This window comes from Petromyzon marinus, unplaced genomic scaffold (genome assembly GCF_048934315.1).
Source record: "Petromyzon marinus isolate PM22_M1 ecotype Great Lakes invasive population unplaced genomic scaffold, UKy_Petmar_22M1.pri1.0 PM_G_Scaffold_58, whole genome shotgun sequence".
Lineage (NCBI taxonomy): Eukaryota > Metazoa > Chordata > Hyperoartia > Petromyzontiformes > Petromyzontidae > Petromyzon > Petromyzon marinus.
The window spans coordinates 313,111-327,703 of record NW_027423011.1 but is presented as its reverse complement, the minus strand read 5'-3'; the positions used below and the strand labels follow the sequence as shown (position 1 = coordinate 327,703).

The 14,593-nt window shown below is 44.7% G+C and overlaps 1 pseudogene; it reads left to right on the top strand.

Moving 5' to 3' along the window:
• The first annotated feature begins 5,572 nt into the window (after positions 1-5,572).
• On the top strand, positions 5,573-14,098 carry LOC142918237 (uncharacterized; annotated as a pseudogene).
• The last annotated feature ends 495 nt before the right edge of the window (positions 14,099-14,593 follow it).

The window sequence follows — 14,593 nt, the reverse complement described above, 5'->3', positions numbered from 1 at the left end:
CTCACAGACAAGGACATCAAAAGACACAGAACCAGAGCCACGCATACAAACAAAGAACACAACAATCCTCTTTGGTTCTATTCGGTAAAGTCACGTAGGTAAAAAATAAAACAACAAAAATCACGACGTTTCGGCCACAACACAAGCGGCCTTCATCAGGTGAAGGGATCAGGCTGTCTCGAGGACAGCGCTGGAGTGAAACACAGCCACGCTCAGACCGCGACCTTTAAGCTGTGTGCGAGGAAACAAGGTGCCTTGACAAAGGAATTAGCATAAAAATTAGCATTTGATTGGCCGACAGCATAGAGGTGGTGTACGTGCGGGTGGACTTGCCGTTTGGCGCGGGAGGGGGAGTTTACCTATTGATGGTGTGAAAAGGGAATTTTTAAGGGCTGCGAAAGTTTGAGGTACCACTACTTGAGAAATATACTGTACCATTGAAAATTAGTTTAATGTTTGGTTCGATTTAGAACAACTTTCCAATGGTTGCTTAATTTGAAACCATCTTCTCGGTTGAAATTGTGTCTGTGTTTGTAGATCTGAATTTCCTCGTGAACAAATCTGTGGGTTTGCAAAGAACCTTGGTATCTAGAATTGACAGGTTTACTTTATTACACACCGGGGGGAAACCCCTGTTGAGACCACAGCTGGTGGTAATACGGGCCAGTTCAGACACGAACGCGCAGTCGCATATCACAAATTCCCACGAAAGTCCGCGAGCTCTGCCCGAGTAATTTTCGGCTCGTCATTTCACGGGCCGCATGGCCCACTTCGCCAACGGCGGGGGGCTCCAGCCACTCTGAGCGGGGCCCGACCCTCGGAAAGCCTCGTGGCTTCACGGCGAAGATGCGCGTTTGCTGACGGCGTCTGTCGCTTTATGTCGACTCACGGATCCGCGTTTTTTAACGTTCAAAAAGTGAATGCGGAAAAATCTCGAAAGCGACGTAAAAAAACGAAATTTTGATTTAAAGCTTTCGTGACTGCAGTAATTCATATTCTTAGCTCTTTCGGTAAAGTCACGTTGAAGGGAAACAATAAAATAATAAAATATATGTAAAACAATACAAATTCTCACGACGTTTCGACCATAACACTAACGACACACACAGTGTACACACACAGAGTGTAAACACACAGTGTACACACACACACACAGTGCAAACACACAGTGTACACACACACAGTACACACACAGTGTATACACACAGTGTACACACACGCACAGTGTACACACACACAGTACACACACAGTGTACACACACACAGTGTACACACACACAGTGTACACACAGTGTACACACACACAGTGTAAACACAGTGTACACACACACAGTACACACACAGTGTATACACACACAGTGTACACACACAGTGTACACACACACAGTGTAAACACAGTGTACACACACACAGTGTATACACACACAGTGTATACACACACACAGCGTACACACACAAAGTGTACACACATGCACAGTGTACACACACACAGTACACACACAATGTATACACACAGTGTACACACACACACAGTGTACACACACACAGTGTACACACAGTGTAAAAACACACAGTGCACACACACACAGTGTAAACACAGTGTACACACACACAGTGTACACACACACACAATGTACACACACACAGTGTACACACACACACACAGTGTACACACACACAGTGTACACACACAGTGTATACACACAGTGTACACACACAGTGTACACACACACAGTGTACAAACACACAGTGTAAACACACACAGTGTACACACACACACACACAGTGTACACACACAGTGTACACACACAGTGTATACACACAGTGTACACACACACACAGTGTACACACACACAGTGTACACATACACAGTGTATACACACAGTGTACACACACACAGTGTATACACACAGTGTACACACACACACAGTGTATACACACATTGTACACACACAGTATACACACACACAGTGTATACACACAGTGTACACACACACAGTGTACACACACACACACAGTGTACACACACACAGTGTACACACAGTGCAAACACACACAGTGTACACACACACAGTGTAAACACACACAGTGTACACACACACAGTGTAAACACAGTGTACACACACACAGTACACACACAGTGTATACACACACAGTGTACACACACAGTGTACACACACACACAGTGTAAACACAGTGTACACACACACAGTGTATACACACACACAGTGTATACACACACAGCGTACACACACACAGTGTACACACACGCACAGTGTACACACACACAGTACACACACAATGTATACACACAGTGTACACACACACACAGTGTACACACACACAGTGTACACACAGTGTAAAAACACAGTGCACACACACACAGTGTAAACACAGTGTACACACACACAGTGTACACACACACACACAGTGTACACACAGAGTGTACACACACACAGTGTACACACACACACAGTGTACACACAGAGTGTACACACACACAGTGTACACACACACACAGTGTATACACACAATGTACACACACAATGTACACACACACAGTGTACACACACACACACAGTGTACACACACACAGTGTACACACACAGTGTATACACACAGTGTACACACAGTGTACACACACACACAGTGTACAAACACACAGTGTAAACACACACAGTGTACACACACACACACAGTGTACACACACAGTGTACACACACAGTGTATACACACAGTGTACACACACACACAGTGTACACACACACAGTGTACACATACACAGTGTATACACACAGTGTACACACACAGTGTATACACACAGTGTACACACACACACAGTGTATACACACATTGTACACACACAGTGTACACACACACAGTGTATACACACAGTGTACACACACACACACAGTGTACACACACAGTGTATACACACATTGTACACACACAGTATACACACACACAGTGTATACACACAGTGTACACACACACAGTGTACACACACACACACAGTGTACACACACACAGTGTACACACACAGTGTATACACACAGTGTACACACACAGTGTACACACACACACACAGTGTACAAACACACAGTGTAAACACACACAGTGTACACACACACACACAGTGTACACACACAGTGTACACACACACACAGTGTACAAACACACAGTGTACACACACAGTGTACACACACAAACTGTATACACACAGTGTACACACATAGTGTACACACACAAACTGTATACACACACAGTGTACACACACACAGTGTATACACACAGTGTACACACACACAGTGTACACATACACAGTGTATACACACAGTGTACACACACACAGTGTATACACACAGTGTACACACACACAGTGTATACACACAGTGGACACACACACAGTGTACACACACACACACAGTGTGTACACACACACAGTGTACACACAATAATGTCCACGTTGTTGTAGCTGAGCCCACGCACCCAAGGGAGGGAGCAATGAAAATGAATCTAAATCAACTTAAACTCCAATCCCGCTCTGTGACGTCACCACTCAGCATTACTTCATTGGCGTGAAACGCCAGGGGGAGGTGTACCTCGATAGTGACGTCATGTAACCAAGGTATTCCACCGCGCTCTTGAGCGTGACGTCACCTCCGCTTGGGTTACTGCCGATTGCGTTTCAATTGCCAATCCTTATTTGGGCAAAGCTACGCCCAGTGACTGGTGGCTCATTAACATAATGTATTTCTTTAAAGCCGTCGCGAGTTTATTGCGACGGGTTCAGCACCCACGACAACGGGAGGTAACATTATCACAAATTATTAATTATTTAATTTATTCAGTTACGGAGCCGCTCATTGTGGGAGGGGCGTGTCTCGTACCCCGGATGGACGTCATGTCACCTGCCGCGTGACGTCACGACATAACAGGAAGCTATCGCTTCCTGCACTAAAATCCGAGGTGAGAAATTCTCATTGCGATTGTGGTTGTTGTGGTGGTGGTTGTTGTTGTTGTTGTTTACCAAGGTAGAGCCTCTCTCTCGTAGGGATGTCAGTTGAGTAGCAGCGAGCATGGGAATCGATGTCCAGGTTGGAACTTTACAACGCGGGGCCTAGCCACGCGGGGCCTTGCCTCCTGCCCTCGCCTGATTACATTCACTTTAATTATCTCGCTTAAGTTTAATTTGTCTTCACCCGGCTCGCCACTTTGTAACTTTGTTTTATTGTCAATATTCACGCAGTTTTTATTTTCTTTTGTTAGCAGGCCAAGCCCGCTTGAGCTGCTATACCGCTCTTGTTATCAGAAGCGACCTGCCCACAACAACACAAGGTGAGGCTTTGTCAACGTGTGTGAATGTTTTGACTTAAAACTTTGGTGACTGCAGGAATTAATATTCTTGGTTTATTCGGTAAAGTCACGTAGATAGAAAATTTAATGAAAATAACAGCTAATAAAAATAATTGTAAATAAAGCAAAAAAACTCACGTTTTGATCGCAACACAAGTGGTCTTTATTTAATGTAATTGTATTATCTGTTATTGTTATTTTCTATCTACGTAACTTTACCGGAAGAAACAAGAATACGTGTGTCAATGTCTATCGGTCAAAGACGCTAAACGGAGAGACGCGCAAACTCCAAATATACAGCAGGCGTCAGGGTCGGGATCGAACCCACGACTTCCTGTACACCAGGTGAGGTAGTTAACATCTCACCACGGAGAGAGGCACGCAAACTCCAGTTAGCCTCGGATATGTTCGTTGATCCTCAATTAATTACTTGGTGGAGTGAGAAAGCATTCATGCCAAGCAGATGAAGGTGGCCAGGCATGATTCTAGACACGCCACTGCCTGTTTACCCAGTGACAGCATACAGTTTGTGTTTGCAGTAAAGTCTATTAACTCTGTTGAACACGAAGGTTATATCAAAGCAATAGTTTATTTTTGTTTTCCTCTGGAACTCTTTATAAGAATGGAAACTGGAGGTGAACACAGCACACACATTCAGCTGAAGTCGGAACTGTTCATCCCAGCATTTAAGGACATCTGAGCCTGGATTCACACCTCTAAGTTGCGATTGAACATTAATTTCTGCATAACACAAATGGTATTGTTTTCAACACCCTTTGCTATGTCAGCCGAATTGAGCTTTCATAAATATTCCTTTTGTAGTCAGACAGCCGAAATTGTGTGCTTAGAGTTTTGAGTTAACATTCATCTTGAAGATATGAAGGCTCTCAGGCATATTTATGACATTTTCCCTCTCATTGTGTGCCATAACAGCCCGTGGAGAGAAACCCTTCAGGTGCACTCTGTACGTGAAGGCGTTTGCACAGTCACCACATCTTAAAGTACACCAGAGAACACACACGGGAGATAAACCCTTCAAGTTGCAGTGTGTGCGTGAAGGCATTTGCACGTTCATCAAATCTGATGAATTTGGGAAACTTTTTCACATCATATATTAATATATTAATAAGTATAGACGTGTAAGTCACGTGTGCATTCCTCTGTACCTGACGTGTAGATGGTGTGGATATTCTTTTTTTTATGTCTGCAGCTGACGCTTCCTCTGCAGAATTGGTCTGATGGAGCAAAGCCACTCAGCGCAGCTCGGTACGACAAGTCAACAATGCGACCAGCGTGCATACAGCATGGACCGGACTGGAAATTTGACACGGCACCAGAGAACTCACACGGGAGAGAAACCCTTCAAATGTACTGTGTGTAACAAGGCATTTGCATAGCCATCAGTTTTTCAGAACCACCAGAGAACACACACGGGAGAGAAACCCTTCATGTGCACGATGTGCGGGATGGCGTTTACACAGTCATGTAATCTTGTAACACACCAGAGAACACACATGGGAGAGAAACCCTTCAAGTGCAGTGTTTGTGGGAAGACATTTTCTGGTTCATTTGTTCTTAAAACACACCAGAGAACACACACGGGAGAGAAACCCTTCAAGTGCAGTGTGTGTGGGAAGGCATTTTCATGGTCATCTGCTCTTAAAAAGCACCAGAGAACACACACAGGAGAGAAACCCTTCAAGTGCAGTGTGTGTGGGAAGACATTTTCAGATTCATTTGCTCTTAAAACACACCAGAGAACACACACAGGAGAGAAACCCTTCAAGTGCAGTGTGTGTGGAAAGGCATTTTCAAATTCATCTGCTCTTAAAACACACCAGAGAACACACACGGGAGAGAAACCCTTCAGGTGCAGTGTGTGTCGGAAGACATTTTCAGGTTCATTTGCTCTTAAAACACACCAGAGAACACACACAGGAGAGAAACCCTTCAAGTGCAGTGTGTGTGGAAAGGCATTTTCAGATTCATCTCATCTTCAAAGACACCAGAGAACACGCACGGGAGAGAAACCCTTCAAGTGCAGTGTGTGTGGGAAGACATTTTCAGATTCATTTGCTCTTAAAACACACCAGAGAACACACACAGGAGAGAAACCCTTCAAGTGCAGTGTGTGTGGAAAGGCATTTTCAAATTCATCTGCTCTTAAAACACACCAGAGAACACACACGGGAGAGAAACCCTTCAAGTGCACTGTGTGTGGGAAGGCATTTGCACAGTCATCTGCTCTTAAAAAACACCAGAGAACACACACGGGCGAGAAACCCTTCCAGTGCACTGTGTGTGGGAAGGCATTTGCACAGTCATGTAATCTTGTAACACACCAGAGAACACACACAGGAGAGAAACCCTTCAATTGCACTGTGTGTGGGAAGACATTTTCATATTCATCTCATCTTCAAAGACACCATAGAACACACACGGGAGAGAAACCCTTCAAGTGCAGTGTGTGTGGGAAGACATTTGTAGATTCATTTGCTCTTAAAACACACCAGAGAACACACACAGGAGAGAAACCCTTCAAGTGCAGTGTGTGTGGAAAGGCATTTTCACATTTATCTACTCTTAAAAAACACGAGAGAACACACACAGGAGAGAAACCCTTCAAGTGCAGTGTGTGTGGGAAGACATTTTCAGATTTATCTACTCTTAAAAAACACCAGAGAACACACACGGGAGAGAAACCCTTCAGGTGCAGTGTGTGCGTGAAGGCATTTTCAGGTTCATTTGCTCTTAAAACACACCAGAGAACACACACAGGAGAGAAACCCTTCAAGTGCAGTGTGTGTGGAAAGGCATTTTCAGATTCATCTCATCTTCAAAGACACCAGAGAACACGCACGGGAGAGAAACCCTTCAAGTGCAGTGTGTGTGGGAAGACATTTTCAGATTCATTTGCTCTTAAAACACACCAGAGAACACACACAGGAGAGAAACCCTTCAAGTGCAGTGTGTGTGGAAAGGCATTTTCAAATTCATCTGCTCTTAAAACACACCAGAGAACACACACGGGAGAGAAACCCTTCAGGTGCAGTGTGTGTCGGAAGACATTTTCAGGTTCATTTGCTCTTAAAACACACCAGAGAACACACACAGGAGAGAAACCCTTCAAGTGCAGTGTGTGTGGAAAGGCATTTTCAGATTCATCTCATCTTCAAAGACACCAGAGAACACGCACGGGAGATAAACCCTTCAAGTGCAGTGTGTGTGGGAAGACATTTTCAGATTCATTTGCTCTTAAAACACACCAGAGAACACACACAGGAGAGAAACCCTTCAAGTGCAGTGTGTGTGGAAAGGCATTTTCAAATTCATCTGCTCTTAAAACACACCAGAGAACACACACAGGAGAGAAACCCTTCAAGTGCACTGTGTGTGGGAAGGCATTTGCACAGTCATCTGCTCTTAAAAAACACCAGAGAACACACACGGGCGAGAAACCCTTCAAGTGCACTGTGTGTGGGAAGGCATTTGCACGTTCATTAAATCTTCAAGTACACCAGAGAACACAGAAGCATCACAAGATCCACAAGGAGTGGAGTCTGAAATCAGCTTGTGAAAGTCAAAGTGCCGCAATGAGCCCATCCCTCATGAAACAAGAACCGGATGAAAATCCCAGCTTGGACACTTTTAAAGGTATCGAGGTGAAATATGAAGAGGTGATGGTGAAGAGGGAAGAAGTGATGGTGAAGAGGGAAGAAGTGATGGTGAAGAGGGAAGAGGTGATGGTGAAGAGTGAAGAAGTGAAGGTGAAATGTGAAGATGAAGATGAAACTCCAAAATGGGACCTTGACATCGATGGAGGCAACGTGAAGCAGGAGGAGAATTCTGACTGTGAGGCAGAGCGAGGCAACTCCCAGCAGTTTGTGGAAGTGGAGGTGTGGGTGGACTTCCTAGACAATACAAAGTCAAGTGGAGACCCGGTAGATGTGTAAGCCAGAGACAATGTCGCTACAATAGATGTACCTTTGTGATAGGCCTTTAATGACAAGAATGTGAAGTTGAACACTCAGCTCCTTGGTTCATCCTGCAGAGTAAGAGCGGCCAGTCTTTGTGGACCTGTGGGTTGGGTCAATCTCTCACCAGGAGCGAGAGACAATAAGCTCCCAAGCATTCACTATGTTATAATATTTGCATTTACATGGTGCTTGCTTAACCGCCTCAGCAACACGGAGATTTGTGTCGTACCTCGTCTGAAACACTCGAAGAGCATCCCCAAGTAGCAGCTGCCCCTGTGTGGCACAAGGTGGTGGCCCTGCACCAGCCTGCATGTGGACAAGAGCCTGTCAGTAGGGGGCGATGATTGATGCGTCATCTCAGTTGTGTAGTTTGTAGGTAATCTTGATTCGAAGCTTTCGTGACTGCAGGAATCCACACTCTTGAGTTCTTTCGGTAAAGTCACCACGTGCGTAGAAACATAACAGATCACGGCGTTTAGATCGCAACACAAGCAATCGTCATCAGGTGGGACAACCACAGCAAGAGAAACTGCTGAAGTAGTAGGCGCCTACTCCAGCAGTTTCTTATTGCAGCTGTGCTTGTCCCACCTGATGACGATTGCTTGTGTTGCCATCGAAGCGCCCTCATCTATTATTTGTAGTGTAATGTTTAGAATTTGCTACATTTTGACCCAGGCGCCAGCATGCAACGGCCTACTCGTTTTGAATGACGCAATAGTATGTTTTACATACACTGTGAAGCAGACGGTGCGTATTTGTAAAATAACGTCTTGTTAATACGATGTAACGTGATGCAGTCAATTTCGCTGCAGTAATTCAATGTTAATATGCCCGTCAATGATTTAGAATTAATACTTGTCTGATTGTGCGCGTGCATGTAACATTTTGTATGAGGAACAAACATTGAATAAGTGATGTTAGGACAAAGTGTGTGTGTGTGTTTGGAAGTAACCTGTACAGAGAACTCAGGTGAGACCCGTTGTTCTTGTGATACAGGTCAAAGGGTACTTTTGTGTTTCACGAAGCGTCTGCCTCTGGAGCAACTCATCGTCTTTGAAATAGGGAGCACGCTCGGATCATTCATCAGTTACAAGGCATACCACTTAAAAGTTACACGTATAGGAGGAGGTACATTCTCTACAACACGAATTGTAGTTTTGTCTTACGTGTTGACGTAGATTTTGTCTAAGACTATAAATGCTCCTTGCTGATTAACGTCTGGATGTTCGTTACCTATCGGTTGAAGCAAACCCCACTGCTGTTGTTGAGACGCTGTGCACCATTTAATGGTCCAACACATTGACGGCCTTTAGGCCAGGAAAGTCACAACATTTGCACACGAAGGACGCATTCACGCAAGCACCCCATGCTCCGTTTTGAAGCTTTAAAATGAAACATCTTTGAATTGTGTTGTGTTTTGAATTAGATTATTTTATTTCCTCATTAAAAGCTTGTATCAATTTACATCTGGAAGACTTCATTGAAAAGGACATTTCGTGTGAATTTTCTCTCGTCATTAAGTGGATGGCCTTGCCGGGGGTTCGGTTCAATGCGGACACACAGTGTACACACACACACAGTGTACACACAGTGTAGACGCACACAGTGTACACACAGTGTAGACACACAGTGTACACACAGTGTACACACACACACAGTGTACACATAGTGTACACACACAGTGTACACACAGTGTACACACACAGTGTACACACACTGTACACACACAATGTACACATACAATGTACACACACACAGTGTACACACACACAGTGTAGACACACAGTGTACACACACACAGTGTGCACACACAGTGTATACACTGTACACACACAGTTTACACACAGTGTATACACACTGTACACACAGTGTACACACACAGTGACACAGTGACACACAAAATGACATAGTGGCACAACAACAACTGCCATTCGCCACTAAGTGGCGGTGACGTCACGATGCTTGTGCCAGGCACAGTGACACACAGTGACACAGTGACACACACAGCGACACAGTGACACACACAGTGTACACACACACACTGTATACACAATAATGTCCACGTTGTTGCTGAGCTCACACACTCAAGGGAGGGAGCAATGGAAAATGAATCTAAATCAACTTAAACTCCAACTCTGTGACGTCACCACTCTGCATTACCTCATCGGCGTGAAACACCAGGGTGAGGTGTACCTCCCTAGTGACGTCAGGTCACCAAGGTATTCACCCCTCGCCCGTCCACCGCGCGCTTGAGCGTGACGTCACCTCCGCTTGGGTCACTGCCGATATCGGTCCAGTGGCAATCCTTATTTGGGCAAAGCTACGCCCAGTGACTGGTGGCTCATTAACATAATGTGTCCGTTAAAGCCGTCGCGAGCTTATTGCGACGGGTTCAGCGACCACGCCCCCATCCCTCGACATATGGGCCGGCCTCATCGTTCGTGGGAGGGAAGTGACGTCATACTACTTCCTGCTGTCGCGAGATAACAGGAAGCTGCCGTGTGCGCGCTTGCACTGAAATCCGAGGTGAGAAATTCTCATCGTTGTGGTGGTGGTTGTTGTTGTTGTTTACCAAGGTAGAGCCTCTCTCTCTCAGGGATGTCAGTTGAGTAGCAGCGAGCATGGGAATCGATGTCCAGGTTGGAACTTTACAACGCGGGGCCTAGCCACGCGGGGCCTTGCCTCCTGCCCTCGCCTGATTGCGTTCACTTTAATAATCTCGCTTAAGTTTAATTTGTCTTCACCCGGCTCGCCACTTTGTAACTTTGTTTTATTGTAAATATTCACACAGTTTTCATTTTCTTTTGTTAGCAGGCCAAGCCCGCTTGAGCTGCTATACCGCTCTAGTTTTCAGAAGCGACCTGCCCACAACAACACAAGGTGAGGCTTTGTCAACGTGTGTGAATGTTTTGACTTAAAACTTTGGTGACTGCAGGAATTAATATTCTTGGTTCTTTCGAAAATGAAATAACAATAAACGTAAAAAATGGTAAATAAAGCAAAAAAACCCCCATGTTTTGATTGCAACACAAGTGGTCTTTATTTAATGTCATTGTATTATCTGTTATTGTTATTTTCTGTCTATGTAACTTTACAAAAAGAACCAAGAATACGTGTGTCAATGTCTATCGGTCAAAGACGCGCAAACTCCAAATATACAGCAGGCGTCAGGGTCGGGATCGAACCCACGACTTCCTGTATACCAGGTGAGGTAGTTAACATCTCACCACGGAGAGAGACACGCAAACTCCAGTTAGCTTCGGCTATGTTAATTGATCCTCGATTAATTACTTGGTGTAGTGAGGAAGCATTAATGCTGAGCAGATGAAGGTGGCCAGGCATGATTCTAGACACGCCACCGCCAGTGTGTGACAGTGTAAAGTTTGTATTTGCAGTAAAGTCTATCAACTCTATTGAACACGGAGATTATATCAAAACAATAGTTTATTTTTGTTTTCCTCTGGAACTCTTACTAAGAATGGAAACAGGAGGTGAACACAGCACACACATGCAGCTGAAGTCGGAACTGTTCATCCCAGCATTCAAGGACATCTGAGTTGCGATTGAACATTAATTCATGCATTTCAGCATAACACAAATAGTATTGTTTTCAACACCCTTTGCTATGTTAGCTGAATTTAGCTCTTATAAATATTCCTTTTGTAGCCAGACAGCCGAAATTGTGTGCTTATGAATGTTGGGTTAACATTCATTTTGAAGATACGAGGGCTTCCAGGCATGTTTATAACCATTTGCCCTCTCATTGTGTGCCATTACAGCCCGTGTGATGAATTTGGGACACTTTTTCACTACATCATGAATATATGAATAAGTATAGACGTGTAAGTCACATGTGACTATATATGCATTCCTCTGTGCCTCGATACTGACGTGTAGATGGTGTGGATATTATTTTTTTCTGTCTGCAGCTGACGCTGGTCTGATGGAGCAAAGGCAGTCAGCACAGCAGCTCGGTACGACAAGTCAACAATGCGACCAGCGTGCATACAGCACGGATCGGACTGGAAATTTGACACAGCACAAGAGAACTCGCACAGGAGAGAAACCCTTCAAGTGCACTGTGTGTGACAAGGCATTTGCATGGCCATCAGTTCTTGAAAGACACCAGCGAACACACACGGGAGAGAAACCCTTCAAGTGCACTGTGTGTGACAAGGCATTTACATGGCCATCAATTCTTCAGACCCACCAGAGAACACACACGGGAGAGAAACCCTTCAGGTGCACGATGTGCAGGAAGGCATTTTCACAGTCATCAAATCTGCAAAGACACCAGAGTACACACACGGGAGAGAAACCCTGCAAGTACACTGTGTGTGGGAAGGCATTTTCACTCTCATCTGTTCTTAAAAAACACCAGAGAACACACAGGAGAGAAACCCTTCAAGTGCACTGTGTGTGGGAAGGCATTTCCACGGCCATCTGCTCTTAAAAAACACCAGAGAATACACACAGGAGAGAAACCCTTCAGGTGCTTTTTGTGCGGGATGATGTTTGCACATTCATCACATCTTAAAGTACACGAGAGAACACACACGGGAGAGAAACCCTTCAAGTGCACTCTGTGCTGGAAGGCGTTTTCACAGTCAACACATCTTAAAGTACACCAGAGAACACACACGGGAGAGAAACCCTTCAGGTGCATTTTGTGCGGGATGATGTTTGCACATTCATCAAATCTTCAAGTACACCAGAGAACACAAAAGCATCAGAAGATCTGCAAGGAGTGGAATCTGAAATCAGCTTGTGAAAGTCAAAGTGCCACAATAAGCCCATCCCTCATGAAACACGAACCGGAAGAAAATCCCAGCTTGGACACTTTTAAAAGTATCGAGGTGAAATATGAAGAGGTGAAGGTGAAATGTGAAGATGAAGATTCAACTCCAAAATGGGACCTTCACATCGATGGAGGCAACGTGAAGCAGGAGGAGAATTCTGACTGAGTCAGAGTGAGGCAACTCCCAGCAGTTTGTGGAAGTGGAGGTGTGGGTGGACTTCCTCCGAGACAATACAAAGTCAAGTGGTGACCCGGTAGATGTGTAAGCCAGAGACGATGTCTCTACAATAGACCTTTGTCACAGGCCTTTAATGACAAGAACGTGAAGTTGGACACTCAGTTTCTAGGTTCAACCTGCAGAGTAAGAGCGGCCAGTCTTTGTGGGCCCGTGGGTTGGGTAGATCTTTAACCAGGAGCGAGAGACAATAAGCCCCCAAGCATTCACTATGTTATAATAATTGCATTTACTCGGTGCTTGCTTAATCGCCTCGGCAACTGGGAGTTTTGTATCTCGTCTGAAACACTCGAAGAGCATCCCCAAGTAGCAGCTGCCCCTGTGTGGCACAGGGTGGTGGCCCTGCACCGGCCTGCATTTATTATTTTTTTCCGCCTGAGGACGACCGCTTGTGTTACGATCGAAACGTCGTGATCTATTACTATTTTTTCTACCTACGTGACTTTACTGAAAGAACCAAAGAGTATGTGAACAAGAGGCTGTCAGTAGGGGGCGATGATTGATGTTTCATCTCAGTTATGTAATTTGTCGCTAATGTTTAGAATTCGCCAGCATGCAATGGCCTCGTTTTGAATGACACAATAGCATGTTTTACATCCACTGTTAAGCAGACGGTGCATTTTTTTTCAAATAGCTTCTTAATCAGATGTTATCTGATGCAGTATATTTCACTGCAGTAATTACATTTTGTTAAAATGCCTGTCAATAATTCAGAATGAACACTTGTCTGATTTTGTGTGTACATGCATCATTTCATTTATAAGGGTCAAACATTGAATAAGTGATGTTAGGACAAAGTGTGTGTGTGTGTTATGGAAGTAACCTGTACAGAGAACTCAGGTGAGACCCGTTGTTCTTGTGATACAGGTCAAAGGGTACTTTTGTGTTTCACGAAGCATCTGGAGCAACTCATTGTCTTTGAAATAGGAAGCACACTCGGATCATTCATCAGTTACAAGGCATACCACCTTAAAGTTACACGTAGAGGAGATACATTCTCTATAACACGAATTATAATTTTGTCTTACGTGTTGACGTAGATTTTGTCGAACTCGGACTAGAAGTGCTCCTTGCTGATTAACGTCTGGATGTTCACAACCATGGCTTGAAGCGAGCCCCACTGCTGTTGAGACATTGTCCACCAAAACCGGTCCACAGTTGGCTTGCACACACAGTGTACACACACACAGTGTACACACACAGTGTACACACACACAGTGCACACAC